Below are 25,133 nucleotides of genomic sequence, written 5' to 3'. Positions count from 1 at the left end.
ATGCATGCACATATACATAACTCACAAGAAAGATAATTTTACTCAAGATTTCAGCAAAATACAATGCATTGGGTGACATTGCCCTGCCAGGCCAGACCAGTGACTGTCTGTGATAGTTAGCAACAAAGTAAGTCACATTTAACCATGGAGTGCTTCATACCCAGCAATACTATCCACTTTGTTGTCTATGTATACTTCAGATGTCTGATTGTAAAAAAAAAATAAAAATAAAATAAAAAAAATAAATAATAGACAGAGTAATTTATTTTACACAAAAATATTCAGTCAGAGTATCATCCTCTGATTCCCATCAATTAAAGTTATTTTCTGCACTGGGCATACGTCTAACATCTGAATGAAATTAAAAATAATAATGACAGCGATAAACACTGTAATTTAATTTACACAAACACACTAGTTATCCAAGTATAAGAATTCCTAACATAGTCTCAACCTGTTGGCACAAGAATAAGGGACAAAGCCAAAAATAGTGGAAGACAAAGTCCAAATCAAGGACAGATGTACTTACTACTCTGATATATTTAGAACATTGAAAGAATACCAAGTTTTGCATTGGTATGTGTTTTTCTGTTTGGTATGAAATCTGAAATTTACATTTGTCATTTACTGAGTGTAGTCCTCAATGATATGTTGGAAACCAACAAATTTAATTAAAAGCTAACAGAAAACATGAGGTAAAATCAAGGACAGTCTCCAAAATCAGTGACAGTCTCCTACTTACTTCTCAGAAAAGAACTTTTGTTTGAGCAGTCCCCTGCTTATAATATCTGGTTGTCTGCAAGTGACAGAAAAAACTTATATGTTACTATGTAGACTGCTTTAAGAATTCTACACCCCAACAACAACATTCTCTTTTCCTAATGATGACTGAGTTTTCATTGCTGCGATTCCTTTTAGTAAAAGCTCTAAAATACAAATTTCAAATCTAGGTGCTTAGGATTTCCCTTTCTCTTCCCCCCTTGGCTGACCTGGTGTGACTCAGATTGAACTCTACAGTTCCCTGCAAAACGGTGTCTACAGGACTGCAATAATTTTCTCTCAGCATTTAAGCAGATTGAACTCTACAGTTCCCTACAAAACGGTGTCTACAGAATTGCAATCAGTTTTTCCCAGCATTTAAGCAGAGTAGGTTGCACACAAAAAGCATTTGTTAAGCTTTCACTTACAGTGCTGTGTAATTAAGCAGGTCACCATTTTGGTCAGCCATAGGGCTCTTTTTTTCTACTTGAGTGTTTGTCTCCTTCCCCTGTAACTTAAACTGACTCTTACATTAAGAGCTATAATACTTACCTTATAGCTTTAGGACACCTTAGGAAACCTTGTAAACTGCAATAGCCTTGCTACGTTTGCCCTCGCTACGCTGGGCCTCTCTTCGCTCTCCTCCCTGCCCCCAATTTTCTCCCGCCCCCAGTACCTCTAAATTTATAGTACTATAGCCACTCCCCCACTTTCTAGATCCTATCTGCTTTCATCTGGGATAATTCCTCCCACCCCCATTCTTCTACCTGCATTTTAATAGCACCTATTAGCTTTCGTCTGGCATTCTCCCATCCCCCTTCCAGTACCTTTACCTCACCACTCTATCATCTGGTGTTGCATCACCAGGTAAAACAGTTCCTTAACTCACTAGCTGAATCACAGATAATGATATACTCCTCTTTACTACCCCTCTTGTTCACACCATACCTCCTTACCTTGTATGAAAACCAGTTTCTCACAGGATTTCAGGTCCCAAAAGGCCATAATATCACTCCAGCTGTAAATCCTCCCACCTTCAATCATACTTACAGTACCAGATCCTATCCAACATCTTGTTCAGTCTATCAACATCTCAACCCCAGGTACATTAGCTCTAGATCCAAATACTACTACAAACTAATAAACAAATTCCTGAAGTTCATCACCAAGTATAGACTCAGCCTAATACTTGGTGGTGATATTCACCCCAACCCTGGCCCACCCACTTCAGATACACATACCCCATCTACTTGCAATCTAAGCTATAAACCTACAATTAATAGGCCAACTAACTCTCTCCTAGCCTGTCATCTCAATATTAGAAGCATTAATAACAAGGTACATGAATTGCATGCACTTCTGGATGTCCACTCCCCTGAGATTCTCTGTTTATCTGAAACCTGGTTAAAACCTAACACTAAAGACAATGAAGTGTTACCATCTGGGTACAACATACACAGGCTGGATCGTGCTTCGAGGAAAGGGGGTGGGGTAGCTGTACTCTATAAATCTGAGTTGAATGTCACCATAGATGTAATACAACCACCTCATATTAATAACTCGGAGATTCTTGCCACCAAATTGCAACTTAATAAAAATAAATGCATTAATATCATCTGTATGTACATTCCCACAGGTAACAATATATCTACACTTGAAGATATCCTGCACTGGCTATCATGCCATTACCCCCAAGAAACCCTACCACTTGGAGACTTTAACATAGACTGGGGCACTTGTTCCTCAGAATCCCCAACCACCCATATTAACCTGCATGCATTTACACAAATTATATCCACCCCTACCAGGATAGGTAAACCCAACCAAAAAGAAAGCATACTTGACTGGGTACTCATAAATAGTCACCCCCAACTGTATAGCTCTGGTACTCTCCTTGATGGCCTAAGTGATCAACTTCTCACATATGTAATTAAGCACAAAGCCATTAATTCCCAACAATCCTTACTCAGAAAGGTTAGAAACAATAAAAACTTTGACCCTGCCAAATTCCAACAAGAACTAAACTCATGTAATTGGTCTATTCTAAAACACCTCCCCTTAGAGGAAGCAGTAGCATACTTTAACAACAAATTCCTTGAGATCCTTGATTTGCATGCACCAGTTCGTTCAAAGATTACCAAGGCAAAAACTGTGCCATGGCTTTCTAAAGAGTCTAAACTCAAAATTACTCTTAGAAACAAAGCATGGGCTTTATGGAATTATTCTAAAGACCCCCAAGATCACATTAAATACAGGCAATCCAGGAACAAAACCAAAAAATCAATTTTACAAGACAAAAAAATACTACTGTAATTTGCAGACAGTAAATCAAAATAACCCTCAGAAGTTTTGGGCAGATTTAAATAATCTACTACATCCTGGAAAAACTTCAACCCCAATCCCTGCTGCTACTATTGATAAAACCCCTGAAGATGTTTCTGACAGTTTTAACCGATTCTTTACTGAGACAATTCAAGCCCTAGCTAGCCAACTACCTCCTAGCTCTCCTGGTCCTGAAAGTAGTACCCATAGAAACCTACTCGTATTCAGCTTCCAACCAGTCGCCACTTCACTTATCCGTACCTTGATCAAAAAATTAAAACCCACTACACTTTCTACTGATCAACTCCCTGCCGAGTATCTACAAAAATCAGCTGATGCTATTGCTTACCCATCTCAATACTAATCAAGCGAACCATAGTAGAAGCTAAAATTCCCATCATCTGGAAAAGATCTTATGTAATCCCACATTACAAAGGAGGCAGCTCTACTGAATTCTCCAATTATAGGCCAATAGCTATACTCTCTCCACTTGCAAAGATTATGGAAAAATGTATTCATAGACAACTCATGCACCACCTAATCCAGAATCACCTTATGGCAGACACTCAGCTTGGCTTCCGTCCTCATCACAGCACTACTTCAGCCCTCCTAGCCTTTACCAATGCCATAAATCATAATCGCAACAATAATTATATATCCTCAGCCCTGTTCTTGGATCTTTCCAAGGCATTTGATATGGTTGATCACCAACTTTTAATCCACACCCTGCAAACATTCTGTCTAGATACTAGAGCCCTTCAATGGTTTCAGTGCTACCTGAATGGTCGACAGCAAGCTGTCCTCTGGCAGAACAAACTCTCTAACCTTCTACCTAACACCCTTGGAGTACCATAAGGCTCTATACTAGGGCCCTTGCTGTTCTCCATCTTCATTAATGACCTTTATACTGTCATCCCAAATGTCAGCTGTATCCAATATGCTGATGACTCTACTCTGATTTGCTCAGCCACATCTTCAGTAGAGTTATGGTCAGCTACCCTGACCACCTTTAATACAATAGAAAACTGACTTTCTGAATGTCATCTGATCCTAAATCCCAAAAAAACTAAAATGCTGTTATTTTCACCAACACGTAGGTCTACTGCTTTCACCTTTACCATAAATTCAAATGATGGCACAATAATCTCCCCTGACCCCTCTACAAAACTATTAGGTGTCATCATAGACAATAATCTAAAATTTGACCTACATGTTAACCAAACTATCAAAACCATCAATAAAAAACTAGGGTCACTTTACAGAATAAAAGCCTTCCTAACCCCTCCAGCTAAAATTGCCATAGCTCGCTCTTATCTTCTTTCAACACTTCTGTATACATCCCCTCCATTCTCAAATTTAAACAAGACTGTCCTTAACAAACTCTGAATTTGCTACAACCACATTGCCAGGTTTGCCACTGGGCTGCCTTTTAGGACACATCATTGCATCAATCTAAATCAGCTTGGGTGGCTTGAACTACCCAGCCTAATCCAGTATAACCAACTGATTATGGCCTATAAAATCATCTATAATCCGGACAATACTCCTGCACTTAAAAATATTATCACCCCCTATAACAATCCTAGACCGCTTCGATCCTCTAACAAACTACTAATTCAGACTAGCAAAATTAATAACACAGCCGGTGACTCTCTCTTTGCAAACTCTGTAAGTAGATCCTGGATCTCTCTTCCAGCTGATATTACCTTACTTTCCACCTTAGGTCAATTTAAAACTTGACTCAAACAACATTTGTCACTTAACTGGCTATGTCAATGTATCAAACCTGGCTAACTCTCTCTAGAATGTGTAAAAATCTGTTAACCAGTTTACTGTGTAACTTAATTTAATCCTGACTTGCGCTCAGGATTAACTCTAACCTGTGGAACTTGTTTAACTTGCTTACTTATGTAATCTCTGTAAATAGTCTGTTTGTAATATGTAATGCTGGTATTATGTAATGCTGTATCTGCTTACCCTTGAAGCTTTTCTTCCCGGGCCTCCGTTGAAAATGGACATGCATCCAGTCGGACTATCCCGGTCAACAAATGTAAAATAAAATAAGTAAATAAAATAAACATAGCCTTGGACTTCCTTCTATGAGCTACACAAGGAATCTTGATAGGTAGGAAGCAAACAAAAACCTGCAAATTACATTTTCTTTGCACAGAAACTCACATGCATCTCTTCTAAACAACTATGAGAGGCTGCAGCAGCATCCCCCTGCAAAATAAAATAAATAAATAAATAACAGAGACATGTCTATAGATGAAAGGCACCCTACGCAATGGCATAGTTCATCTATGCATAAGGTTGGCTACATACTCATACACAAAGGCACAAAAAAATGCACACATACAGATGCACAGACACAAAGAAAGACAGACACACACATATGCACACAAACATAAACACACAGACACATACACTCACACACAGGCAGACATACACACATGCACACGTGCGAATATTGATGTGTACATCAGTTGAAGCCACTTTATTGACTATGCATGCCTCAAAAGTCTGAATGTGATCAAATGAATGAATACATAGATACTGGCTATAGTATTGTATTTTAGCTCATTGCTCTCAGACACTTATAGCGCAATCCAAGAAACCCAGTCAAATGTGTGCACTTACACACACACACACACACACACACACACACACACACACACACACACACACACACACACACTCATACATAGACTAATGTGACCACCAATTACAGCCACTTATTGATCTTCTACACCTCACATGCCTGATTCTGATCATATGAATGAATATATGCATAAATAATGAACACAGTAACATATTGCAGCTCATTATAAGATCCCTCATCTATACCAGTTATAGTGGTACATGCCTATTTTTCACGCTTGATTTATCCTTTTGCATGATGTTCCTATTTTTGGAGGTATGTATATCTTTTTAGGCTTGATTTATCCCCTCACATGATTTTTCCAATCTCACCTGCCCATCACATATGATTTGAAAGCTATTTAGTACACAGGAAACCAAACTACATGATCACTACACTGGTTGTTGTTGGTCTTTCAGCTTTTTCCCAGTTTGGGGTCGCCACAGCGGAACTCTGGTCTGCTAATGATTAGCAATAGACTTTCACAAACGCTGAGGTGCCAGCTCGATGTTCAACCTTCAGCGAAGGCACACCCATTTACACATGTCTTTCGAATGCCCACCCAGCTGCGGGGAGGATATGCAGACTCCACACAGAAGGCACTCCCCGCACTCCAGCCGAGAATCGAACGGGAGAATCTCTTGCTGTGAGAAAACAATGCTACCGCTGTACCACCGTGGATTACACTGGTGATACCAATAATTTAAAGAAAGAGGACCCACATTTTTATCTCCCTTTTCCTGAAGCAAAAAATTAACAATTTTGTTAACTACATTTTTGCAGTATGTTATTACAATCTTCAAATTTTACACTCTGCTGTACATAATATGCTCATATTTTTGTTACTTGCAGTTTTTTAAATTTGTCTTTCTGAATAGCATCCTATAATCATTTGTGAAGTAGGAAGAGTTATTTGATATTCAGTATTGAACTTATATGGTAATTAGGTGTCCAGATTTTTGGCCTCATGAGTATACTTTTCAAAAAGCTTTGTAAGAACCTTTGTACCTATTTTCAATAGCTGCAGTTTGTCTGTAAGTTGGGAGGTATGTGTCAGATGCATACAGTTGGAGCCCTATCTGTATAAAGACACATGCATTTACACACACACACACACACACACACACACACACACACACACACACACACACACACACACACACCCACAGTTATAGTTACTTTAATGACTGCATTTACTGCATATGTCTGATTTTGATCAAAATAAACAAATAAGTACATCATGGCTAATATAATTTATTCTGCTCATTGTTGGAAAACACGTGCAATGCAAGCCATTACAACTCTCTCCTCCAAACACACACAGATGATCCTGCAGTTATAACCGTTGATTAAGTACATCTCAGATTTCTGATTATGATCAAATGAATGAATGAATACTTAAATAATGGCAGTGGTAATTTACCTCAGGCTGATGGTGTCAGAAACATACATCCTGCTGCAACTTCCATGTCCACCACCACACACACCCACAAGTATGTCAAGTAATTAGAGATGCTGCAATGACTAAATTAATGCATAGACAAACAAATAATTGTTACAGTAATATATTTCTATATAGTACTATTAAAGTCATATAGTATAATCCATTGTAACCTCCCACACACCTCAAATGTCTTGTTGTGATCAAATGAATGAGTTAACACATAAATAATGGCCACAGTAATATATTTCTGCTCACTGCTATCAGCCATAAGCAGTTCAATCCACTGTAACCTTACACACACACACACACACACACACACACACACACGCACACACGCACACACACACACACACACACACACACACATACACATGCACACACGCACACACACACACACACACACACACACACACACACACACACACACACACACACACACACACACACACACACGCACACATGCACACACAAAACTAACAATCACAAAATACGTGCCATCATTTAGGCTGGCAAGCAGTAGATATCATGAAAGTGAAAAAACTAAATTTAATAACAGATATAACTATACCATTGGTTGACAAGCTCAGTGAACTACCTCACATATTAAAAGTAAAACAAATGCAGAGTTGAGGAAAAATGCCACTAATAATAGCAAAAAATGGATACAGTATTGAAAAATGTCAGCACCAGTCATTCAATGAAAGATCATGGAATGGAGTCATGTGAGCAATTAATTTTGGTTCTGTCTTGAACTGTATAGGCACCTTGCTATCCAACTGGTCTATCGTTCAATAATGGCAGATGGTTGGGCATAGATTTGCCATAAAGAGCCTATACAACTTGGATTTTGAGCAATGTTTTATGAAAAAGAAAGCATATTTTCTTTTTGAACTCTTTTTCCTTGCCTAAAGAAGCAAAAACAATGGATTTTCTTCCATTAAATGCTATAAAGTGGCATGCATTTATTTGGACCATGATGGGGTAAACCAGATATGTTAAAAAGGTAAAAATGTGATTTTTACTCATTTTACTTATACTATCAAAGGGTGACTGATTTTTTACATGCAGTTAAACATTCACAGTAAGAGAATGTATCAGTAGTGATTGTGCATGTTTAACTGCTTATCTCCGGGGGGGGGGGGGGTTACATTTTTGTAAGGAGTACTCATTCAGGCTTTATATGTGATATAGAATCTCTTGGTGCAGGACTTGCACTGGAGATTTAAGTCAGAGAAATGCAAGAATGGAACTCTAGTAAATAAAATTAATATTTCACCAGTGACAGATTGTTGTGCCAGTACATATAATGTTTGTGTTCAATTTGTTGCATTATATTTCAACTTATATGTCAATATATAATTATTTTACACAAAGGGAGTCCCTACCTCATTTGTCTACATAAGCTTTCTGTTGACAGATTTTATTTCTACTTAAAGTCAGCCTCCTGCGCGGGGAATGTTGCACGGCACCAAAAAACAACAGTACTCAAACAACAAAACGGAGCCAGCAACCTAGATACAAATCCGATAAAATGTAAAAGTCTTTATTACTAAATCCCTTATAGTAACATCATAACAATCCAGACCGGTTTTGGCTGGCAAAAAAACACAGCCTTCTTCAGTGAGAAACAGAACAAGAAAGATGTTTACAGTTTAAATAGTATTATAAACTCATCTTATTGGTTCATTTCAAAATTGCTCATTTAGTCCAGGTGAAAAAAGTGCACCTAGTTTTGTAATCCATTTCTTTTCTTTAGTATCAAGCATTGAGTGCCATCCTGTTTTATTAAATTTAATACCCTTGACCAAATCAATCACAATAAAAGAAAATTTGGCAGTTTGATGTTTCAGAGTGTGTTTGTACAAAGCATTATTCATTTTCTTGTTTTTGATATTGCTTACATGTTCAGAAATACATAATCTCAATGGACGAGATGTCTGGCCAACATAGAAAGACCCACAAATACATGTGGCCAGATAAACAAGCCAGTCACTGCTGCAATTTGCAAAAAATGGAATATCATAGACCCTTCAGCAATTCCTGCTAGTGAATTCTTTAGATTTTATAATTTTGTCACAATTACTGCAATGACCACAGGGGAAACACCCAACTAGAGGTTCCCCAGTCATGGTAGTTTGTAAAAACTGTGCATTCCTTTCATTATGTGTATGTTTATAATGATTAAAGCATGACGACAAATTTTTTCCTTTACGGAATGAAAATAAACATCTGTCCGGTAATATGTCTGATAATTCTGGTAAACTTAATAAAATATTCCAGTTCCTCTGGACACTGTTAATAAGAACATCTGAATTCCTGGCATATGTTGTTATGGACCTGATTGGCTGTGTGGTCCCCTGATCCCTAGACTTATAGGTTAACAAATCCTGCCTAGATAAGGTGTTGGCCCAATTGCTGGCCTTCAGAACATGTCCCATAGAATATCCCCTAGCTCGAAATCTGTTAGTGAGGTCGCATCTGTGTTCTTGGAAGGTATCATCGTTGGAACAGATGCGCCTCATACGTATGAATTGGGATTTCGGTATATTTTTAGCAATGTGTGGAGGATGAAAGCTGGATGCGTGTAGGACTGTGTTATATTCAGGATATTTTCTGAATGCCTGTGTGCTTAGGGTATGGTCTGACTGTCTTGTTATTAACACATCAAGAAAAGTTATTGTGTCAAGATGATAATTAACAGTAAACTGTAAACCCCATTTATTGTCATTCAAATATGAGACAAATTCAGTTAGGTATTCGACATCGGCCCTCCACACCATCCAGCAATCATCCAAATAACGTCTCCAGATATCAGTTTCAGAAAGATATATATTATGGCTATTATTATAAATGATGTATTCCTCAATATATGCCATGAAAAGGTCAGCATAAATGGGAGCAAAAGATGCTCCCATTGCTGTACCTTTGATCTGCCAAAAACAGATGTCTTGATAAAAAAAGACGTTATTGGTAAGGACATGCTCTGCAAGGCCAACAAGAAAAAAATTGAAATCTGATTCATATAAATGTGCCTTATTGAGCCAATAAATCAAGGCTTCCAAACCCACCTCATGCGGAATGTTGGTATACAGGGAACCTACATCAAGTGTACACATCAGCCAACCAGGTTCCAACTGTGTATCTGATATAATGTGTAAAAATTCAGTTGTATCCTGTAAACAAGACCGAACATGGGTCAATAAAGGCTTAAGATATCTGGTCAAAAACAAGGATAACGGTTCAGTAAGATAACCCCGACTGGAGACAATTGGTCTACCTGGGGGGTGCACAGGATCCTTGTGTATTTTTGGAAGAAAATAGATATACTTATTAATAGGATCCTGAATAGTTAGTTGTTGAAACACAGAAGTAGTTATAATGCCAGTATCTCTAGCATTAATGAGGAACTTATCAATCTGTTTCTTAAATCTATATGTTGGATTTAAGCACATTTCAGCATAGTAACGTCTATCAGATAATTGTCTCCTAGCCTCTTTGTCGTAATCCGACCAATTCATGACAACAACTGCGCCACCTTTGTCAGCTGAGATGATAACTATATCCTTGTTTTGTTGTAGTTCAAAAATAGCCTGTTTTTCACTAGATGACAAATTATTGGGTTTAAAACGGGTTCCAGAGCTGGTAAAATGTAGATCTTTGAGAATAATGCTCTGAAAAGATGTACAATACACCGTCCCATTTGGCTATTCTTAATAAAGGCTTAACTTTCATTCCTGGTTTTGTAATATCTGAGGATTTGTTAGCACAAGATGTAATTTCATTTTGTAGAACTCTCAATTTGAAATTACAATTTGGGGATGGGGTTGCATCATATGATCATGATAAATTCATATATCATAAATCAAAATATCTTCCTCCGATGCACCCTATTGTACATCTTTTTCAGAGCACTATTCTCAAAGATCTACATTTTACCAGCTCTGGAACCCATTTTAAACCCAATAATTTGTCATCTAGTTAAAAACAGGCTATTTTTGAACTACAACAAAACAAGGATATAGTTATCATCTCAGCTGACAAAGGTGGCGCAGTTGTCATGAATTGGTCGGATTACGACAAAGAGGCTAGGAGACAATTATCTGATAGACGTTACTATGCTGAAATGTGCTTAAATCCAACATATAGATTTAAGAAACAGATTGATGAGTTCCTTATTAATGCTAGAGATACTGGCATTATAACTACTTCTGTGTTTCAACAACTAACTATTCAGGATCCTATTAATCAATATATCTATTTTCTTCCAAAAATACACAAGGATCCTGTGCACACCCCAGGTAGACCAACTGTCTCCGGTCAGGGTTATCTTACTGAACCGTTATCCTTGTTTTTGACCAGATATCTTAAGACTTTATTGACCCGTGTTTGGTCTCGTTTACACGATACAACTGAATTCTTACACATTATATCAGATACACAGTTGGAACCTGGTTGGCTGATGTGTACACTTGATGTAGGTTCCCTGTATACCAACATTCCGCATGAGGTGGGTTTGGAAGCCTTGATTTATTGGCTCAATAAGGCACATTTATATGAATCAGATTTCAATTTTTTTCTTGTTGGCCTTGCAGAGCATGTCCTTACCAATAACGTCTTATTTTATCAAGACATCTGTTTTTGGCAGATCAAAGGTACAGCAATGGGAGCATCTTTTGCTTCCATTTATGCTGACCTTTTCATGGCATATATTGAGGAATATATCATTTATAATAATAGCCATAATATATATCTTTCTGAAACTGATATCTGGAGACGTTATTTGGATGATTGCTGGATGGTGTGGAGGGCCGATGTCGAATACCTAACTGAATTTGTCTCATATTTGAATGATAATAAATGGGGTTTACAGTTTACTGTTAATTATCATCTTGACACAATAACTTTTCTTGATGTGTTAATAACAAGACAGTCAGACCATACCCTAAGCACACAGGTATTCAGAAAATATCCTGAATATAACACGGTCCTACACGCATCCAGCTTTCATCCTCCACACATTGCTAAAAATATACCTAAATCCCAATTCATATGTATGAGGCGCATCTGTTCCAATGATGATACCTTCCAAGAACACAGATGCGACCTCACTAACAGATTTCGAGCTAGGGGATATTCTATGGGACATGTTCTGAAGGCCAGCAATTGGGCCAACACCTTATCTAGGCAGGATTTGTTAACCTATAAGTCTAGGGATCAGGGGACCACACAGCCAATCAGGTTCGTAACAACATATGCCAGGAATTCAGATGTTCTTATTAACAGTGTCCAGAGGAACTGGAATATTTTATTAAGTTTACCAGAATTATCAGACATATTACCGGACAGATGTTTATTTTCATTCCGTAAAGGAAAAAATTTGGCGTCATGCTTTAATCATTATAAACATACACATAATGAAAGGAATGCACAGTTTTTACAAACTACCATGACTGGGGAACCTCTAGTTGGGTGTTTCCCCTGTGGTCATTGCAGTAATTGTGACAAAATTATAAAATCTAAAGAATTCACTAGCAGGAATTGCTCAAAGGTCTATGATATTCCATTTTTTGCAAATTGCAGCAGTGACTGGCTTGTTTATCTGGCCACATGTATTTGTGGGTCTTTCTATGTTGGCCAGACATCTCGTCCATTGAGATTACGTATTTCTGAACATGTAAGCAATATCAAAAACAAGAAAATGAATAATGCTTTGTACAAACACACTCTGAAATATCAAACTGCCAAATTTTCTTTTATTGTGATTGATTTGGTCAAGGGTATTAAATTTAATAAAACAGGATGGCACTCAATGCTTGATACTAAAGAAAAGAAATGGATTACAAAACTAGGTGCACTTTTTTCACCTGGACTAAATGAGCAATTTTGAAATGAACCAATAAGATGAGTTTATAATGCTATTTAAACTGTAACATCTTTCTTGTTCTGTTTCTCACTGAAGAAGGCTGTGTTTTTTTGCCAGCCGAAACCGGTCTGGATTGTTATGATGTTACTATAAGGGATTTAGTAATAAAGTCTTTTACATTTTATCGGATTTGTATCTAGGTTGCTGGCTCCATTTTGTTATTTGAGATTTTATTTCTATCAAAGGCATCATATTTTAATACAGTTTAGTGGAGTGTACTTGATAGAAGCAGGCATGGTGAGGACTGACCACCAGCATGCACTGTGTGTTTAATGATCAGTTACCACATTGGGATGATTGTTATAATGACAGAATGTGTGCCTTTAGTAATATACTTAGGAATCTGCTTTTTTACACAAGACAGATATCAGGAACTTGGTCATCTCTGGTCTCCTTGTAGACCATTTATAGAAATTTCAGGTCCATCTGCAAAAATTCAGGTAGTATCTCTGACATGTAGTGTAAAATTGTCTTGGTATTTATAATGAAGACCTAGCTGTTCAAAACTGTCAGTCCATACCTTGTGGCTGTAGTACCCACACTTCTTTGTAATTCAACACCCTAAGATAGATCAGACTGGAAATGGGGCTGCAATTTATTGTTATCTATTACAATCAAAGCTATGTTTCCAGTTCCTGTAAGGATGTCATGGGAAAAGGTGAAGGACCATAGGTTCCTCTACATCTACCATCCTCAACGTAATGTAAGGTACGGATATTCCTAGAGGAGGTCATAACCTTCATTTTAGGCTCTGTGTTAGAATCTTCTAAGTGGTTAGGACTAAGCAACTGCAGCATCTTGGATGATGATGATTCTGTGTTCTTTGTCAGTAAATTCCTCAATATTATGAAGGTTTGGTTTCTCTTAGGTAACTTCAGTGTGAGCCATAAATTCAGGCATAACCTGGACTTAATTTTCTAACTTGATGTTTTCATCTTTCTATCAGGATATTGGAACTCATCTTATGGTTAGATCACTACCATGTTTGGGATTTTCTTGCTTTACTTCAGTTACAACCCTTGGTCTTGACATGTAAATTCAGAATTTTTTATGCTGTAACTATTGAAAACTTTGCTCCTCCCTTACATCAGTGCCCCGTGAATTATTGGTGCACCATTACAGAGCTGTCAGGCCCTCTTTAAACTTGTTCACTTCACCACAATATATCCTTGTATCTTGTTTAATGTGAACTATGGCATGATGCTGATATGTGTGAAACAAGAAGCCGGGATGGAGGATCATGTGAAGCATAGACTTAATACTTGACAGCATTCCTGCCAAGTTGGATCTCTATTGCACCACATCAGCTCACTGGGGTCTTTTTGTTGATTTACAGTCAGTGTAACCTAGACTGCACCGTTACCGATAGAGAGTTATTCTCTGTTATCACTACAGTATGTTGGCCTCAGTTTTTTACATCAATGAGGGCAGCCTTCATCTACAGTGACAAGCTCAGTTAAAACTCCATTGTCCATACCTAGCATCTTTCCTGATTATCTTGTGAGGATGTGAAGCTAGCTTACTTTGAATTCATCTCTGTGGTCTCATGCATGCAATTCATTACTTACAGCTTGGACCCATCCACAACAAGACTAACTCTTGCCTGCCTTGATGTATTTCACCCTTTTAATTTAAGGAATCACCCAACTGTCTTTGAGTAATCAAGTCTTCATAATCGTGTTAAAGGTAGGCAATGTGACCTCTGTTTTATTGAAACCATTCCTTTATACCGATAATCTTGACAACTGCCACATTTTGTTCAAGATTTGAGAGATGTAGAAATTCCAGTGTGAGAAACAAGCTTTTCATCAAAAGGATCTAAATATTTTAAGTTACAATTATACTGACCCATGTGGTAATACTTTTTTTGTATTTTTCTTTTCCCTATGTCTTAGCCAAAAAAAAACTTATCTGTTTGAATTTTTTTTTGCATTTATTCTGGGAACTTAGTGTTGTAGCTTCATTTGCAGTTGTGGTAAGACTGAGTATTATTGCAAGATTTTATCATTGTTATACATTATAGTGCACTTCTATATCCAGAAGTAGAATTAGTTGTAAAAGCTAGCTATTTGGAATTTGAACCCTGCCTGGGGCTTTATTCTTGTAATAACATTCACAGTTGTGGCACACCTGTGAGCTAATTCCAGATTTGAGCCTTAGTGGGTCATTTATTACATTTTTCCATAAACAGTGATAGTGGTAAATTTCTGCACAGTTTGGTGCCTTAGTCTGGGTTGGGATTGCAGTAGTCGCAGTATTGTGAATTCTGCTCCAGGATTTGTCCTTCAATACTTTCATAGCTGTTTATATTCCAGTTTTGTAGCTGGAGTCTTCTGCTTATCACTTACCTGCTTAAAGTTGCATTGCAATGCCTTTATGCTTATTTTGTTACTAGTTTTCTCATTGTTTTTTGTGTCTTCCCAGCCTCCACTGAGACATGAAGTTAAAGTTTCTGAAATTCTAAACACAGGACTAGGGTTGCACATACAATATTTCACTGGTGACAAAAATCGCACATACAAACAAGGTTGTCAAGAACAAACACAATGCATCCACCACACATAGTGTCCACCATACGCACAGATCAGCTTATGCTAAGGCACTAAAAAATACATATTTACAAACCTCAAAGACCTCTTCAGCCTATAAATGACAATGCCTATCCTCAGCAGTCTCTAAAGCACTCAACAAAAACAACACCAAATGACACACACATATGCGTACACACTATGGATCCTCAAAAGCAACACCCATAAGGCAAGCAAACATATTGCCAAGTCTCTTGTCATAGGAAACTCCATTGTGTGACACATAGATGCCTCATTCACCAGACTGATCAAGGAAAAATAGTGGTTAATGGCTTATCTGGAACCAGGAATCATCAAGTTATGCAAGCACTCAAGCCAGTACACCCCAGAGACCAGTATAACTCTGTCAGAGTCCATATGGGCATTAATGACCTGAGACATATCTCCCTGGACTATATGAAATCAGACATTATTGATCTTTCTGAATTTGTGTTTCAGGCTGGTATGTGCCTTGTATTGACCAGCATTTTACCTTCACCAAGGATGATGCCACAGTATGAACAAAAGATGATTGACTTCAATAACTGTCTTAGTTTCTGGTGCCTTTCCAAGGGGATTCAATATTTGTCAGCATAGGGGTACAAGGTTAACAAATCACATTGCTTTGCAATGGATGGTCTGTACCTGTCTTCCCTGGGCTTCTGAATATTGTCTAAAACTTTATCCACCCCTTAGATACTTTTTTAGGCAATGCCAAATTGACAAACCTACTGACATAGCAAATAAACCCCACAAAATATAAAGGTATTACTGCTCAATTCTAAGAATATAAACAAGAAAATCCACACCCTACAAGCTGCACTCACTCTGGAGAATATAGACATGTGTGCCATTACTAAGACATGATTTAAAGCCAAAGAAAGTACTCTGACAGTTCAATATTTTAGTATCTTTTACATATTTAGACCATCAACTACACAGTCAGGGACAAAAGGTGGAGGTTTCTATATCTACATTAGTAATAATTGTAACTCTAGGTTGGTTAAACAGGGCAATGCTCTGAAGTATATCCATGTGTAAATCACTATAGACAAAGTCCCATGCCATATCCTAGCAAGCTGTAGGTCACTGTCTCTGACCCGAGAATCCCATAGCTCGTACCTAGACCTACTAGAGATACAGATACTGACTATTAAACCAAACACCCTATTCATGGGTGACATTACCTACCCCTCTATAGACAGGGAAACATACATTACCTACCCCTCTATAGACAGGGAAACATACATTACCTACCCCTCTATAGACAGGGAAACATACACTGCTTCAAACTTGCAGGTGCAATGATTCCTGGACTCTATTAACACAAGTACCCTTGACCAGATAGTGTGCACATCCAAAAGAGATTAAAACATACTGGACCTAGTACTCACCAAATGGGAGGGCTATGCACACCTCCCAGTGTCATGTCCTCACTGGTGAGGTTGGACCACAAAGCTGTCTTGGTAACCTAAACAAACCATGTAACAGTTAGGAACTATTCTAAAGCAAACTATATCTTATTAAGTGATAGTTTGTCAAATTCAATGCCCCTCCTAAGCCTGAGTTCACAGCCACCTTGAAAGAATTATTCATAGAGACCCTGTACAATCTTGTAAACAGCCATATAGAAGCTGCTGCACTTACTAGAAGTAAGACCAAAACAAACTCTGAAAACAAACCACACTGGTGGAATAGGTTCCTAGGTTCATAGGTATCTATTAGGCTATCTGCCCAAAGGCATTTATAAGCCTAGCCAGAATGTGTTGGCTTTTGCTGCCCCCTTAGATTAGTTCCCTGTGCCTCTGTCGAGCAGAGCCACTGAAGTGATTCCTGGGGTAAAATTTCTGTTTCCCATCCACTCGTCAAGGCTTTTTTTGAAGAGTGTTAGTGAGGAACTCTGCCTAATGTAGATTGGGATCTTGTTCCAAAGCATGGGAAGACTCTGGGACAGGAATCTATCCCTCTAGCACGTCCTATTTATTGTTGTGGTGAGGTTTAGATCCCTAGACCATGTGGCTTGAGGGGATAAAGTTTTCTTTAGGTGAAGCATGTCCATCAATTCTGGGTTGGACATGGCCTTGTCTGTCAGGCAGAGATCACCTCTGAGTAGGTGGTATACAACCGAGTACAGCTGGAGCTTCTTCAGTCAAGCTGCATAGGGCATCTGTTTGACACCAGTGATCCTCTTGGTGAGGTACTTCTGTGGTCTTTCCAGCTGTTGCAGGTGTCTTGTAAGGTACATCCCAAATGGGGCATTGTACTCCATGATGGGTCTGATGAGTGTTGAGTAGAGGGGCACAATGACCTCTTTTGATCTGGATGCCAACCCTTTTGTGATTAGGTGGGCCACGTAGAAGGATTTTCTAACCACTTTGGCAATGTGATTATCAAAGGGGAGATTACTATCTACTTGGGTCCCCAGATCCCTTATTACATCTTCTGTATTTAGGGGACTACCACTTATATGGTAGTTTGTGGGTACTTTGTTTTTTCCAAAGGGGATGACTATGCACTTTTTGGCATTTAGCTTGAGGCCATGATTTTGACACCAGGTATCCGTCTCAGTGAGACCCTTTTGAAGGACGTCTGTGTCAGCCGGAGAGTCAATTATAGCCCCTAGTTTGCAGTCATCTGCGAACTTGGTCAGCCATCGTCCTTCTGTGCTTGCCTGTACTTCTGAGAAGTATATGTCGAACAGGAGGGTTCCTAGGACTGAGCCCTGGGGAATGCCACTTGTAACAGGTTTAGAGTCGGAACTAGCTCCTGCAACTCTCACCATGTGGGTTCTGTCCATGAGCCAGTTGGCAACCCATCTTATGACATAGGGGTTTATGTTCAGGCTGGTGAGCTTGTCTATAATACCAGAATGGGGAATGGTGTCGTAGGCCTTAGCAAGGTCTAGGTAGGCTGTGTGCACCACCTTTCCCTCATCTATAGCCTTGGTAACTGTCTCAAAGAAGTCCACCAGGTTTAGGAGGCATGATCTGCCCTTAACAAAGCTGAACTGGGTAGGGTTCAGTGTTTGGAGGTTCCCAATGTCTCTATTAATGAGTTCCATGATGATGCACTCCATAGCCTTGCAGACCAAGCTAGTCAGGCTTATAGGGCAATAGTTCCCGGGGTCTGTTGTGGCTTCACCTTTGTGGAGCAGAATAACTGTTGCTGTGCACCACGTTATGGGTATGTAGCCTGTGGAAAGGCTGAGTTTGAACAGTGTGTTTAGATGAGGGGTTAGTTAGTCTTTGAGCACATGTAGGACACAGCCTGGGACACTGTCCGGTCCTATTGATGCTGTATTTTTGGCTTTGGAGAGGGCTGTTTTAACCTGAGTGTCTGTGATTTCAGGGACTCTACATTCTTCTCGTATGGTTATGGGCCCTTTTGGGGGTGAGAGGGGGGTGAAGTTTGCGCTGAACCTGTCTGACAGGATGTTGGCGATATCGGTCAGTTCAGTGTATTTTGTGCCATTCTGCACTAACTCTGAGCAGATCTGAGCATTGCCACTTTGATTCTTGACATAGCTAAAGTATGCCTTGCGGTTATCTTTGGAGTTCTTGGCAATTTTTCTTTCAAAGCTCGCCTTGGAAGATTTTATGAGGGGATTGCAGTTTCTTGCTGATACTGATCAGGGATGTCTTCCCTTCTTGGGATTTTACTATTTTCTGTACTAGTTTCCTCCTTCTATTGTATAGCTTGTTTATGGCAGGAGTCCACCAGACTGGTTTCCTTTTCTTGGAGGAGTGAGTCTTGGTTTTGTTTGGGATGGCACGATCCATGCATTCTTGTAAGTGCCCGTAGAATGCATTAGTAAAGGATTTTGCAGCTTGGACAGCGTTATCCTTCAGTATGGGGGCTTTGAAACTTTCCACCTCTGTCTTAAGTAATGTGAAGTTTGCTTTTGAAATGTTTTTCACAGTGATTTTCTTGTCCGTGGGTGGGGGCAGAATGTGAATATCCAAAGTGATTTGTTTATGGTCAGATCTAACCAGTGAGGGGTTGTCCTCTGGTGCAGAACACCGGTCGCCCATGTTGGTGATGACCAGGTCCAATATGTTGTCACCTCTGGTGGGATTGTTGATCAGTTGAATCAGGGCATTTGAGTTTATAAATTCTTAGAAATGTTGGGCAAGGGAGTTAGTACTTGAGTAGTTCTCCCAGTTAATGTTTGGGTAATTGAAATCACCCAATATTAGGGTGTTTGGTGTGACCTTTATATTTCCCGATGTTTCCAGAAATGTGGAATGGGAGTCCTGGGACATGGTGAGTGATCTATAGCAAGCTACAATTTGAATTACAGTTTTGCCATTGTTAGTTGCATGTGGATGATCTCTGAAGCATCGTGCTTTGCCACTAACCTGGAGGTGTGGATATCCTTGATGAATATGGATATGCCCTCGCCTTTTGTATTTCGGTTTGGGTTCTGTGGCCGAAATGTATGGTATGAGTTGTAGCCTGTTAGTGCTGGGGTGCTCTCTGGAGCCTTAAACCAGGTTTTTGTTACTGCACATATATTGATTTTTCCCTACTGAGGAGTGCCTCGAGTGTGTGCATTTTGAGGTTTAGACTTCTGGCATTGAGTAGCATTACCATCAGTTTTTTGCTACTTGTGCTATTTACGGCAGTGGGTTTGTCTTTTGAGCCTTGCCTAAAAAAGGCACTATGGGATGGCAAGAGCCTTGGCCAGCATTTGAAAGCCTAAGGGTGACAGGTGCAAGCCTTCTCTAGCGAAGCAGTGTGGCTTGTCGAGTATGTCATCCTAGGTGGACAGACACTGGATCCCCTTTGAATGACACCAGAAACGTAGCCAATTGTTGAAATCGAGATTTTATTTTCTTTATACCATGGTATCATTCTTGGTGAGGGCAGGATGCTACTCAAGGTCAGGGTCATACCGGCCTGGGCTAAGTGATCAGAGAGCTCTTCCATGTCTCTTTTCATGTAGTCTAGGGAGGTATGGCTCAGGTCATTCACACCATCATGGACAATGACAGAGTCATATTTGTACTTGTTCTGGAGTGACCTGAGTGTTTGTGTTATGTGGTGTATCCTGGCACCTGACAGGCAGCTAACAATAACCTTATCCTTATTCAGCCTAGTGAGTTGGACGTCAGTGTGCCTGACTATAGAGTCACCTATTACTAATATGTTGGGTATGTTATTTTGCCTTAAAAGCTATGATTGCATGGCACACTGGTTTTGTGAAGTATGTGTTTTATGGTTTGTGTTGGGGGTGGAGGTTGATTGGATGTTTGCTTTGGAGGTCTCTGTTGGTTTTGCAGATTTTTATTTAGAGCCTCCGAGTATGTTTTCATGTATTTATGTGTGTTTTTTGCCGATGCTGGTTTAATGGGTCTATGTGAGACTGGTGGTGTGATGCAAGTATTTCCCTTCTCTTCTTGACTGTCTAATCCAGTCTTGGGTTTAGAGAGCTTAGCCTCCAGTTTGGCTGCATAATTGCATCTATTGCATGTATTAGTGTTTGGTGGTAAGAGGAGGGGGTTGTCTGTGTACATGAGGCATTTGTAACATTACCTCAAAATGCCCAGATTCACCAGTTTGACTGGAGAATACACCTGAAACTGCACTTTGGACATGCCTGGATAGGTACAGTGAACTGTTTTACTGGATGGCTGGTAAGGTTGAATAGAGAGCCTTGTCCTTCTGTACAGTACAGGAGGGTCTAGTGCTAAGGTTTATAAGTGCTTACTATAAGTTTTGAGCAAGTGCCAGGCTGGGAAATGAATGGCTTGAGTGCTTAAGTTAAAAGTTTGTCTAGTTCCAAGGGAAAAATTGAAGAGGAGACTTTGTGGAGCTGGGAATAATTTTACCCTAGATAACTGACACTGCCCGACGCACAAAACCGGGCAAATACGGTATAAATAGCGGGGAAATGTAAGAGATAGAAATGATCCCAAAATGGCCAATAAACTACTAATTTCTGAGCTTAAACCACTCCTCCAGGGACAGATAGGCTGCTCAAAGCTCCCCTCTCTCACAGGTGAACAGAGAAACATCTTTCTATCCAAGTAAGGTATGGGCAAACACAGAGATTGTAACACAGCCCTGAATTCAGCACTAACCTGAGAACTGGACTATACTAGCTTAGAAAGGCAGGAAACAAGTATATATATATATATATATATATATATATATATATATATATATATATATATATATTCAGAAAATAAAGCAGATACACTAAAAAAAACACTTTAAATGCACAGAAAAGGATACGTATTGTTATATATCGCAGATCAGAGTTGTAGTCAATGCCCCTAGTAATAAAGTAGGAAGAAACACAAATAGAGTAAAAGCAGATGAATAAAGTGCAATTTTATATATATATATATATATATATATATATATATATATATATATATATATATATAAAACAATAGAAAATGAACACACTGATATAAACAAGTTACACAATTAACCAGACAAAAAGCTCAGAACTGAGCCCTGTTCCAGCAGTCTTCAATAAGACAAATTCTAACTGCACACTCCTGCTACTATGGTGCAGGGGAACCTTCTCCAAAAAAAGATGGCCTGGATCTGTGCTCAAGTCTTAAAAACAAAGCCAGATTCAACAGGCATGAATCTGGTCTATGCTACAGAAACAAGGCACACCAATTTCAGAAAGAAACAGTTCAAATAAGCAGGGACAATAAGCCTGTGACCAGAAAATCCCAGCTCAGAAGGACAGAATCCAGCCTCTCCTCCCACAAGAGTGCAGACCACAAACCTTCTTAATGTAGAATAACTGGCCTGAAGCCCAAACTAATACACTTTTAGAATAGCAGACACTGGGCCTTCAATCAGCAATTCCCAGCTTAGAAGGATGTAAGCTACCTGTCCTGCCACAACAGTGCAGACCACAAACCTTCTTAATGTAAAACAGCCTGTATGAAGCCCAAATGCTTAAACCAAAAGACTTAGAATAACAGTTACAATTTAATCAGGCTACTGCCAAGCAATAATAAATGCAGCAGAATAAATAAAATTGAGTACTTTTAAGAAAATCAAAATAAAGTAGGAGGAAACACAAATACAGTAAAAACAGATGAATAAAATGCAAATTTTTTTTAAGTGCAAGGAGAGAGGAAGAAAGAACCTAAGTGGGCTGGCCTTCTCAAATCTTCTCTCTGTATTAAGTAGAGTGAACACTAGACTCAGAATATGATCTCACTGCACTCTGTTAAGTGAGCAAATGAGATGGAGCCAGGAGGAGTTTTCTAATACAGCCTTACAGGAGGGGCAGGCAATTCCAGAGCCACCAACATGAATACCAACACAGGAAGAGGGATGGTGGGTTGCAGAGATGCACAGCACACTGTTCAGAAACACACAATTAGGAAACAGAAAAATGAAAATACAGTACCTTTAAAACTGCAAGTTTGTACTTAACAGAAGACTTAAATACACTACTGCAAGTTTAACTTAACTTCAGCTTCTAATGCAGATGTTTGTAGCCAAGCAAGTCTCTCAGGAGTTGAACATAAAATGATTTCTCAAACTTTGTGGCTAGCACTTAAGGTATACTCTCTAGGCTATTAAATATCAGATAACAAAGAAGTGATAACACCACCCCCTCTTACAACAGACAGACATACAGCACGCTGTTCAGAAACACACAATTAGGAAACAGAAAAAAATGAAAATACAGTACTTTTAAAACTGCAAGTTTGTACTTAACAGAAGACTAAGATACACTACTGCAAGTTTCACTTAACTTCAGCTTCTAATGCAGATGTTTGTAGCCAAGCAAGTCTCTCAGGAGTTGAGCATAAAATGATCCTAACCTTAATAGGTTATATAACAAAAGGAAAAAAGGCATGGCTAAAATCAGGAAGAGCAACTCCCAAAATGTTAAGAGCTCAATAATTATACTAAACATGAAACTAATAGGAGTAATTAAGTGAAACAAGGTTAATTACAAGGTCAAGATAGCCTCACAGGCTAAAGAAAACCACAAGGCCTTCTCCAGCTTTGTCTGTAACCCCAAAGGTAACCAACAGCAGTATGTCAATCTGGTGGTCAGTGATACCACCTTCACTGAAAAGTGTGACATAACGTGCATCCTGGCTAGCAAATTTAGCCCCCCACTTCACCTGTGTCTCATCCCATGAAATATTTACTAGCATACTCCTCCCAACTATTAGCAGGGAGAAGGCCATGGCATTGCTTGCTAAGACCATAAACACAGCCTTAATGGGCCACAACAATATCTTGGTATGCCTCCTAAATAACTTGAAGCCTGACCTATCAGGATCACTTGAATCACTTTTCGTCTTTAGCTTCAAACAGGTTTTGTACCACAAGAATGGGGGACTGGAATGATTATCTCACTTCACAAGGGTGGACTATCAACTGACAGCAGAAAATACAGACCCATTAGTCTGAGTAGTCTAATATGCAAAGCAATTGAATGAAATATCATGGAAATGATAACAAAAGCATAGGCAATCTTCAGACACTGGATTCAACCCAGTTTGGTTTTGTCAATGGAAGGTCATATCTACTAAACCTGGTGGACTTCTTTGAGGAGGTTACCAAGGCAATGAATGAGGGGGAGAATGGTGCATATCACCTATGTAGACCTGGATAACGTGGGTATAGTTGACAAACTCACCAAACTGTGCATAACCCCCCCCCCCCCCACACACACACACACACACACACACACACACACACATAACTCAAAGGATTGCCAGCTGGTTCACAGACAGGACCCAGGAAGTTAGGGTTGGTGAGACCACCACCACTAAGAGACCAGACAACAGAGGGGTACCTCAGGGCAACATGCTGGGACTTTTCCCATCTAAACAGAAGGCATCTACTTCTCAGAGATAAAGCTAATGTCAAGGGTCTTTGCCTGACCAAGTTCGCAGATGACTGCAAACTGGGAATTATCATAAAATTCCCCATGACACAAATATCTTACAAGAGTGTCTAACACAGACAAGTGACTAGTACCAAATTCATAGATTAAAACTCAATGCCAAGAAATACAGTATAGTGCTTTTTGTGAAAACAGCCACCCAGTCTAATTACTCCATTATAAGATACCCATAAGAGCTGACCAGGTAGTCTGGTAACATATGTAGACACTAGTCTGGCTTTTAATGAACATGTGGCCAAGTTAATGTGTAATCATTCTATGTTGCCCAACTTATAAGTAAAGGCATGGCATCCAGCTCCAAGAAAGCCCTACTGCCACTTCATTGAGCCCTTATCAGACCCGTCATTGAGTGTAATGCCCCTTTAAGCATACCTGACCAAATATATGCAACAGTTGGAATGACTACAAAGGGTTCTTACAAGGGAATACATGGTATAAATACATTGTCCTATACAGATCTCCTTAAAGCATTATCTCTATACTCACTTTCCTACAGGTTACTGAGAGACAATCTATGTCTGGCATACAACGCATTCTCAGATCCAGCTCTGATGGCTCTTCTTTTTCTGCAA

This window comes from Protopterus annectens, chromosome 3.part0, assembly GCF_019279795.1.
Source record: "Protopterus annectens isolate FY-2018-M chromosome 3.part0, PAN1.0, whole genome shotgun sequence".
NCBI classification, from domain to species: domain Eukaryota; kingdom Metazoa; phylum Chordata; order Ceratodontiformes; family Protopteridae; genus Protopterus; species Protopterus annectens.
Note: the sequence above shows the minus strand (reverse complement) of the source record.